General features: G+C 42.8%; 1 pseudogene; it reads right to left on the bottom strand.

Moving 5' to 3' along the window:
* Nucleotides 1-3,774: 3,774 nt before the first annotated feature.
* The window catches only part of LOC102495267 (testis development-related protein pseudogene), a 9,761-nt pseudogene continuing 2,569 nt past the window's right edge, over nucleotides 3,775-10,966 (bottom strand).

Below are 10,966 nucleotides of genomic sequence, written 5' to 3'. Positions count from 1 at the left end.
CACAGCAAAACCACACTCTGCAGCCAGACAGTTGGCTTATCAGCCAGGAGTACATTTCCATGAAGTAGTACAGTCCATAAAAGGCCAAATGATAAGGGATTCAAACTCAAGCACTTTGGCCCTGCTCTGTCCAATGTGGGTTCACATCTAAACCTTAGAAATGTCCAAGAAGCTGAGAAGCGTTGAATGTGGTTGGATCGGCAGTGGAGAGAACAGGGAATGGAGACAGATGCCTAATAGACATTTGTTAGAGCAGTGAAGAGTAATGTAATGTTCCTCCCCTCCATGCAGAAGCTATAAGATATAAAATTAGGAGGTAATCGTTCATGAGAGATAATGGCTAAAACCTTGTTTCAAATGCAGCTACCAGGTGAAAAGCTTGCATGACTGCTCTTTCTCTACACCCTCCAGAATAGCTAGGCCATGTCTGTTTTGTTCATTCTTGTCTCAAATTTCTTTCTTTCATGAGAGTAAGAAACTGATAGAGAGAGAGATGGAGAGAGAAAGTGCACACTCAACAGGGTCTCATACCATGATCCCTTCCTATCCAGCCATGATCATTGGTTCATATGCCCAGTGTTTACAGGTCAACCAGGGAACCGAACCTACGATCTTCCATATGGAGCCAGCGTTGCTTGAGCAGCATGTTCCTGCTGTACCACCAAGCCAACCTGTTTTATTTTAGTGTACCAGCTACCCGTGCCTGGCGCTTAGTAGACACTCATCAAATACTTGCTATAGAAATGTGACCACTCAGTTATCCCAACACTCTAACTTCTCTCTTTTTTTTTTTCATTTTATTTTAAAATAACTACTTTAATCCTCAGGACACAATTTGTCCACTCCAAGTGGCCACAAATGAGAAGCCCCAGAATTATAGAATTGCATATATGAGGGGACTTCAAAAAGCTCATGGAAAAAATGGAATTAGATGACATGTTGAATTTGGTACAAAACTCTTTTGAAATCTATGCACTCTTGGCCGGTGGGTGGTGTGATGGTTAGGGTGCTGAATTCCCATAGGGCTGACCTTGGTTCGTCCCAGACCTGGTGGCTTGCTTCCTCACTTTCCCTTTCACTCTCTCTCTCTTATTTTCTGTCAAATGAAAAAGAATAACAAATAAAAATCGATGCATTTTTTTCTTGAGAGGTTTTTGCGATAGGGTGTGTGCGCTCACCAGACAGAGAGAAACAGAGAGACAGAAAGTAAGAAATCACCCCCCAGGGGGCATGGCCATGCCGCAATCCCTTCTCCTCCATTCTTCTCTCAGGATCTTGGGCACGCACACACATGCACCTGGCATGAGTTTTAAGCCACTGGGTCTGGGATGCAAACCACGGTCAACTACATGAGAGTCCAGTGACATAGCCATTACGCTAACGGCTGGTCCCCATTGTTTTTTATAATATACATCTTCCACGTTCTCCTTGAAGTCCTCTCATAGTATTTGTTGTTCTTCAGATGTAAGCTCTTTGCATGTCCACGTCACTAAAAGAAGAAAGCTGGAGTAAGCATTCCTTTGCCGTTGTGTAAGGAAACTGAGGCCCAGAAAGGATGAGTAACTTGCCTAGGTTCTCTCAGTATTGGAACGGCTAGGCCAGAAGTCTCTGGGAATTTTGCGGAAAGCCTGAGCTAACTGGAGTTCAGGCCAGGGCTCTGTCACTGAGATAACTTGTGCAATACTTGCGATCTCTGTGGGCCCCGCCTCCTCCGTAACAAAGAATAACGATGCCTTTCTCATAGGACTACTTCTAGTTGGAAGACTGAGTGAAAATAGGGTGATAGAGGAAAGTGTACAAATTAGAGAAAAATAACAGTTTCCTCTTCTACCCCCCCCCCAGAGTGAAACAGCAGACACAATTTTGTGAAGGTAGTAAAACTTTCTATTGGTTATTAAAAAATATATATCAGTCTGACGATAAAGATCACATACATAATAAATCAGCATTTATAGTAACTTAATAAAAAGGCATTTCTGTAATATTAATTCTTGTGCCTGGCATTTATATTATCTTACACACACACACACACACACACACACACACACACACATCTTTACTTCCTCATTAACCAGTTTGAACAGTCAGAGAGGAGCAGACAGGAACCCAGGAAGCAAGGGTGAAGAAGCTCCCAAATCAGATGGGTTTCAAGACAGTTTTCCCCTTCCCTCAGGCTGAGATATTCTGCCATCTGTTTTGATTAAACCTTTCAAAATTCAACTTGTGTTTTTCCTTCCATTCCTTTGAAATCTCCTTTAATTCAACAGTCTTTAGGCTTTCTTCTTTCCCTTAACCACCATCTGGTGCTTCTATTAAAAAAGGAAAAAAAAAAAAAGAAAGAAAGAAAGAAAAGAAAAGAAAAGAAAACACATACAACAAACACTTTTTGAGTTCCTTGGAAGAAAGGTATAATGATGAGGATAATTTATTCCCATAGTGAGCCCCATTACTATTTCCATGGCAACAGACTGTGATGTTCTGAACATGGGACTTTGTGATCATCACAAGAACAGAATGGCAAAAGGCCCTGTTCAGACGCTTTGTCCTTATGGATTCTTTGGGTAGTCACCCTTGATGGCTCCCAATTGCCTGCAGAATTAAGTCCAAAGGCCTTAGCATGGCATTCAAGGCCCCTCTCAACCTGGTCCAATCATTCCAGGCTGACTGGCTGCCAATCCCAGGGCACGTGGCCCTCCGGCCATTCCTGACATCTCCTAGACATCACACCCTCCCACACTCCATGCCTTTGCCTCTGCTGTTTCCTATCCTTACAACGCCCCTTCTTCCCTTTTATCGCCCCCTCCCCACCCGCCTTTTTAACTGATCAAAATACTCCTCATTCTGAAAGTTTAGCTCGAATGTCACCTTCTCTATGGACTCTTCTGTGGCACTCGGGCAACAGCAATAACCTTTGTCTGTGCTCCCAGCATTCTGTCAGACAGGTGTAGCGACAACTAACATTTTGCATCATAGTCAGGTTTACATCTCCTTCGTTTGGTTTTGGATTTTTAAGCTCAGGATCTATGCTATTTTATTTTTTAAAACCATCTCAACTATTTCACATGATTTCTCAAAACTTCCTAAGGGGTGGGTGGGCAGACATTTTATCTCCATTTTACTGTGGAGACTTCGGGGAGTAGTACATGGTAGAACCAGAACTCCACTGACAGAATGGAAACAACATAGCCTTTGGAGGGAGACATATTTGGGCTCAACTTAAGTAAACTCTCTAATCTTCCATTTTTTCACCTGTAAAATGAGGACAAAATAAAATCACGGCAGTGCAGCTGTAACGCAATGTTCTGTGATGCTGAAGCCAAATGGGAAAGCCTAGCTCATATCGCCAGGTCTCCTGTACACAGCGGGTGTGCGTGCATGGGCCAAGGATCCCAGGGAGCTGAACCTGGGAATGGATCATGGCACAGAGATCTTGCTGGGAGTGCTGGTCTCCCTCCCTTTCTCTCTTTTTAGGAGAAATAAATTATTTTAAAATCATGTATGTGGGCCCAACAGGTGTTGGCATGGCTAGAGCACTGGACTCCCACATGGCCAACCGTGATTTGAGTGCTGGACCTGATAGCTTGCTTTCTCACTTTCTCTCTCTCCCCCCACCCCTGGCTTTCTCTGATGACTATGGCAAGTTAAAAAATAATAATATGGCCCAACAGGTGGCATGGTGGTTAAAGGTGCTGGACTCCCATATGGTTGCCCACAATTTGAGTCCCAGACCTGGCAGCTTACTCTCTCTCTCTCTCTCTCTCTCTCTCCCCATCTCTCTCAGTCTCTCCCTGGTAAAAACTGAAAAGTAATGATAATAAGTAAATAATTTGAAAATAATAGTAATTAATTAATTAAATCTTTTTAAAAAATCATGGATGTAAAGGTGCCAGCACACAATAGATATTTATCTAAAGTTAGTTTCCCTCAGCTTTTGCCTCTAAAGTCCACTTGCTAGCAGCCTCTAGAGACAAAATAAATGATTTCTCTTCCATTTTTGTTTCCCAAATTTTTATATGATGCTGAAACTCATGAATACGCAGATGAATGTCTTCAGCATCTTCCAGAGAAAATGTTGCCTTCATTCCCTTATCTGTAATCTACTGGGTCATCTGAAAAGTCATGATGTATTTTTCTGTTTTTATGCAAAAATATGTCATGACTTTCCCGATGACCTAGAAGTTTAATAAGAGAAGCTACCTGGCAGAATTGTTGTAAAAATTAAATGAAGTAATATATGAATACATAAAAGTCTTAGCACAGTGTTTGGTGCATAGATACTCGGGATGTTTGTAATTATATTATCATCATTACCATTATTATTATCATTATTTTTTTGTATGACAGAACAATACACCCAGTGAGAATTACAAAAATTAACAAGACAGTCTCACAGCTCAATCTCCATACATCTCTTTCCAAAGTTAGTTGGAATTTCCTTTTTGAAAATTGCGGGCTTTAGATAAGGCTTGCTTCTGTAATTCATTCCGTTGGGTAGACCTGCCTAAAGCAACCTTGTAAAGGAGACGGCTTCAGTGAAAGTCGGTAGAAATAATGTTGAATGATGCAGTCCTCCGAAAGTAAACACTAACACTGAAATAAGACTCAAACCCTCTGGCTCCCTCATTGTCAATATGTTAACCTTCAACGATGGCGTGTTGGCTGGGAGAACTATTTTTGAGAAGGTTGGGCACATCTGTAGATTACTGAACAGAGCTTTTGAACTTTTACATTTAGATATTTATATTTGTAGCTTTCCTAAAATCTTTCCTCGTGGGACCTAGACAATTCCCAGATCAGGAAAGACTTGGCTCCTGATCGCTTCAGGGCTGTAGGTGGGGTCTAAAGACTGTTCTGGAAAACATGTCGACCAGGTGTCAAGCACAGCCACAGCGAGATGATCTAGCGGTGGCGTCACATAGATATTTACGGAGTACCTCTTTCATGTCGGGCCCAGTGTTGAGCTACCCACACCTCTCCACACCCCCCACCAAATTAACCACCTAGGGAGAAATGGTATTATTACCTTAGATGAGGGAAGTATGCCTCAGAGCTTAAGTGACTTGTCCCAATAACACACACTTAAGGGACAGTGGAAGAATTTAAATTTAAACTCAAGTCTCTGAGACACCAAAGCTCACTGCCCCTACCCCGATCCGAGCTCCCAAGATCACTTGCTGGTTCCCCAGGACACACTGCTGGTCTCACACCCCAGTGGCAGGTGCTAGCCAACCTGGCCCCTCTGTTGCTCCCTTTCATGTTAGAAGTAGAATGTGGTCAGCTTTGCTGGCTTTCCCGCTGGCCATCCCTTGGATTGTGGTCTCTGGTCTGTGCCTCTTTAGGAATAGGCAAGGCCCACAACATTCAGGGTACAAAGGGTCACAGGGAGGCAATTCCTGACATGGTCTTTAACACCTTCCCTTTTAGAACTCCCTCCCACCGTTTCTTTTTTGTTGTTTGTTGTTGTTGTTGTTTGTTTTTTAATCAACAGCTGAGATGGGGGTGGGGTTGATTCTGACTCACTAACCACTCTGAGAGCCTCTGATTCATCCCAGCTCTGGGTTCTTCCAGTCCTGCTCGGTGCACTGTGGGTGCTCTTCCCCAGTTGCCCAGGATCAGCCAGTCTCATTCAGATGTGCTCGGTTCAGTCCTAAATGACACCAAGGTTCATTAGTAAATTAGACACACACGCACGAGAATTGAAGCCTCCCCAGCAACCAGCAGAGCTTAGGCAAGTTTTGGACTTGTGTTGAAGCCAAAATTAATGTGCAATTCCATTAGAATTAATGAACTGTTTTGTATTCAAGTATATAGTTTACATTTACATTGGTCATAGTAATAGTTTAAACTTCATTTTTAAGTTAAAGAAACCTACAAAGTTAACTATAAATATTAAGCATTGGTAGGAGAAGTTAACCACAATTAAAAAAAATATATTATAAGTTAAAAGAAAAAAGTACCCCTTAACTAGTATTTAATATAGCTTTATTATTTTTTAAATTTTTTGGAGAGGCTTTTTTGCTATAGGGTGCGTGTGCTCACCAGAAAGACACAGAGAGACAGAGAGACAGAAAATGAGAAATCACCTCTCAGGGGTGATGGCCACGCCGTAATTCCCCTCTCCTCCATTCTCCTCTCGGGATCTTGGGCACGCATGCACACGCGCCCAGCGTGAGTTTAAGTCACCAGGTGACTACAGTCGACTCTAACTGCAGTCGACTACATGGGAGTCCAGCGACATAGCCATTACATTAACTGCTGGTCCCTTAATATAACTTTATAAGAAGATGTCCTTCTGGTGGCCGGCAGGTAGTATGGTGATTAAGGGTGCTAGACTCCCACGTAGGCAACCATGGTTCAAGTCCCAGACCTGGCGGCTTGCTTTCTTGGTTTGGTTTCTCTCTCTCTCTCTCTCTCCCCCTCTCTGGTCAAATTTTTAAAAATAATAAATAAAGTTAAATAAAATAATTTCAAAAATTCAATAAATAAGAATATATCCTTCTGTACATTGAACATTTATAAGAGATTACATTTATCAAAAATCAAGAAACAAGCTTTAATTTTAATTCTTAAAGGACTATCATTTAGGCAGTTCCCATATAATACATTATGGGTGCTTCTTCAAACACATGAAGGGCTAAAATAATTTCATCTTTCTTGATTGCTACTTTAATCCCTAAGCAGTAACTGCATTTCAAAAAAGAACTTCGCATTTAATAGAATTTTGCTTCTAAGGACTGGCTCCGTGGCCTAGTGGTTGAGTGCTTCAACATAGCCAACTGTGCAGTTCGAATCCCAGCCCCGGTGGCTTGAAGAACACATCAGGCATATGTGCACACATGTCCCAAATCCTGACAGGACGGAAAAATGGAGAAGGGATTGCTGCATGACCATTCCCCAAGGGGATGCTTTCTCCCTCTCCCTCTCTCTTTGTTTCTCTGTCGCTCTCTGATGAGCACCTGTACCCTCTGGCTAATAAAAAAATTAATAATAATAGCATTAAATTTAAAGAAGAAGAGTTTTGTATCTGGTAGAATTACACTACCCCTTTTTTCCATGTGGCTATCCTGGTCCAGTCTCCAGCAGAGCTCTCCCCTGTGTATCGGTTGTCAAGAGTGTTTCGTCCCATCTTCTCAGAACTTTGCTTACTCTGTGAAACTTCCATTTCCAGCATCTATCATTTTCAGTGAGGTGGTTTTAATCTTAGTATGGTCTCCTGTAATAGGTATCCTGTATCACAGCAATGAACAACTTCCTTTGGGGGAAAAGTTGGCTTTCTCTCCATTTTTAAGAACAGATGTTTGTACGTTTTGGTGAATCTTCATCCAGAATCTCTCCTGACTGCGTTTCTTCGCATTGACACCAAGCTTCTTGTTTTCTTCCTGATCTGACACCTTATATTTTACTTACTGTACCTTGAAGTGCTCATTTGCAAAGATACAGCCGTAGGCTAGAATGAGGATTTTTGTCGCCTCCTTCGGACACATTTTTTCAATGTTTCCTAGTAAAACTGTGTGTACTGCAAGAAATGAAACTGGCCCCCAGTTCTGCAGAAACTCGATAATGTTCTCCCTGGAGGGTTTTTACTGCTCAGCCTCCAGGGACCAGCCACCACCACTGTCCTTTACAGTATGGGCCCTCAGCATGTGCGTTTTTGATGTCTTTGGAACCAGATAATTTGGCAGGACAAAGGATGTTTTAAGGATTTAGAGAGAAAAGGAGCCGCCTACACTGAACTCAATCCCGCGCAGAAGTTACTGCAGTTCCTGCCGCTGACACTGCGTGTGTGCTGGCTTTTTGCAGGATTGTTCTCCCCAGCTTTGCTCTAAAATGTAAAGCCCCATTGCCCACTGCAAGTCTTAATGAAAAGCAGCTCATAAGCATGTTACGTAACCTAATTGTAATCCAGGGATCAGCTTGGTTATATTATTTAAAGAAATAGCATCCATTTTCCCTGACCTGATTTAGAAAAGAAACCCAGGGAAGAAAAAAAAAAAAAAAAAAACCCGTTCAGCACTTGGCTTCCTGTGCTCATTCTAATGAGAACGCTGGTAAATAATTTAAAAACTATGACTTCTACGAATATTAAACCCAACTTAGCACAGCGTTCTATCTCAAAGCAGCTGAAGCCGCTTAAAGTGAATTATAGATGATCATGAAATATGGAACTTATTTTTACAGAAAATTTAGTAAGTTTATTTTCTCATCAGTTCAACAGATGTGGGGCACTGACCAGGTACAGTGCATGGGCTCTGCTCTCAGGAAACTTGAAATCCGGGTAGGGTTACTAAGAATATGTATATCCATGCTGGCTCATGAGTTGAAATTTACCATCATGGTATAAGGTGCTAACAGTAGGGGAAATGGGCGGGGAGTGTATGGGAACACTGTACTATCTTTGCAACTTTTCTCTAAATCTAAAACTATTCTAAAATTAAAAGCTTATTTTTAAAAACCTGGTTAGGGAAACAGTTGGGTGCACAAATAGAAATGCATCCATCCTTATTGCCTGGTTTATAGAACTAAAACCAAGCCTGCACATAATAGGCAGTTTCCTAAGTGGTAGGATTGTTTTATAAACTTCAGAAGCTCAAAGTTAGATTAAACATTGTCTTGCTTCATGTTAGTAGTGTGTTATGAATCAAGGGCAGTAACTGGTCTTTTGGTCCTTATATAAACCTCATTTAACTGACTTATACTGTATGTGTTCATTGTTTTTTTGTTTAAGTTTTGCTAAAGGGCATGTGTGCTCACCAGAGAGACAGAGAATGACAGAGAGAAAGTGGGAAAGCAAACCACCAGGTCCAGGACTCAAACTGTGGTTGACCACATGGGAGTCCAACACCTTAACCACCATGCCCCCTGCTGGTCTCTATATGTTTTAATACTTATTAAATAATACATTCAGTATTTTATCTTAATTAATATACTAAACAACCTGCAGACTCCCCTCTGAACCCAAGTCAAAAGCTCTCTATGATTGAGAACCAGCAGTTAGAGTAATGGCTATGTTGCTGGACTCCCATGTAGTCAACCGCGGTTCGTGTCCTGGACCCGGTGGCTTAGAACTCACACCGGGAACATGTGCGTGTGTGCCCAAGATCCCAAGAGGAGAATGGAGGAGAAGTGACTGCAGTGTGACCATCCCCCCAGGGGGTGATTTCTCGCTTTCTGTCTCTCTGTCTGGCGAGTGCACGCACCCTACAGCGAACCCTCTCAAAAAAAAAAAAAAAAAGCTCTCTATAACTTACGTTGACCTGCAGTTCCTCCTCTATGCCAACTCCCACTTTCCCCTCAGTAGTAACCACTTTCTTAAGTTTTGTTTTTGTTTTGATCATACTCTTGCTCTTTTGGTTTTCTTTTTTCTTTTCTTTTTCTTTTCTTTTCTTTTTTTTTTCTTTTTGGCAGTAGGGTGCATGTACTTGATGGAGAGACAGACAGAAACAAAGAGGGAAAGTGAGAAATCACTCCCCAGGGGTACGGCCATGCCACAGTTCCTCCTTCTGGGATTTGGGGCACGCTCGCACAGGGGACCAGCATTGAGTTTCCAGCCTCCAGGTCCTGGACTGTACCGTGGTCAGCCATGTGGGATCCAGCCACCTTAACCTCCACACCACCTGCTGGCTTCCCCCCTTGCTCTTCTCTTTTTTCATCTTTTACAGCCTTTCCCCATGAGAGAGAGGCAGAGACAGAAGGCAGAGGCAGAGGCAGCATCTCCCACAAAGCCTTAACGCCCCACCCCCACCCCCCAACCTCAGCCAATCCCAGATAACAGGCACACGTGTGTCTGATGTACTGACGGAGGTCTCTGGACATGAACTTGGAAACTTCCTGTAGGTTAGCCTCACAGGGCGTTGTGCCTGACGGCTGTGCAGCATCAGCACCCTCCTCGCTCTTCCTTATATGGTATTATACGTGTGTGCTCCTAAGCCATGTGTTACTTTAATTTGTTCTTAAACTTAATATATGATGTCTTCTGGGACTTACTCTTTTCTTCATTCTGTTTTTAAATTTGCCATGGGGCATATGCACCCACTAGAGAGAGAGAGCGAGAGGGTGAGAAAGTACCCTCCAGGGGTTATAAGTACACCACAGTCTTTCTCCTCCACTCTTCTCTCTGGGGTTTTGAGTACACACACACTCGCACCTGGTGTGTTTTTCAAGCTGCCAGGCCAGGATCAAACCTCACAGTCGGCCATGTGAGATGGACTCCACCGCACCACCTAGCGGGTCCTGGGACTTGTTTTAATTCAACATTATATTGCTAAAGTTTATCAGTAATGTTGTGGTTATAATTCATTCATTTCACCATTATATAGTACTTGATAGCAGACATGTAGTATGATTTATTTAATCAGCAGTTTGTAAATTTTTGCTCTTACAAATGGATTGTGCCATGAACATTTTTAAATGTGTGTCCTGGCAAACATATGTTAATGTTTTCATTGAACTAGAAATTCGTCAGATTGAACAATCTTTTTTTGAGAGGTTTTTCGTTTTTTTTGTTTTGTTTTTTTGCTATAGGACGCATGCACTTGCCAGAAAGTCAGAGAGAGACAGAGAGACAAAAAGCAAGAAATCACCCCCCAGGGGGGATGGCCATGCTGCAATCGCTCCTCCTCCATTCTCCTCTCAAGATCTTGGGCACATATGCACACACGCCCAGTGTGAGTTTAAGCCACCAGGTCCAGGACTCGAACTGTGGTCCACTACATGGAAGTCCAGCGACATAGCCATTACGCCAACTGCTGGTCCCTGAACAATCTTTTTTTTTTTTTTGGAGAGATTTTCACTGTAGGGCGCGTGCGCTCGCCAGACAGACAGAGAGAGACATAGAGACAGAAAGCGAGAAATCACCCCCCAGGGGGGATGGTCACGCCGCAATCCCTTCTCCTCCATTCTCCTCTCGGGATCTTGGGCACGCACGCACACGCGCCTGGCGTGAGTTTTAAGCCACCGGGTCCGGGAC

Source organism: Tupaia chinensis, unplaced genomic scaffold (assembly GCF_000334495.1).
Source record: "Tupaia chinensis unplaced genomic scaffold, TupChi_1.0 Scaffold000207_1, whole genome shotgun sequence".
Classification (NCBI taxonomy): domain Eukaryota; kingdom Metazoa; phylum Chordata; class Mammalia; order Scandentia; family Tupaiidae; genus Tupaia; species Tupaia belangeri.
Note: the sequence above shows the minus strand (reverse complement) of the source record. Positions and strands in the feature narration are given on the sequence as shown.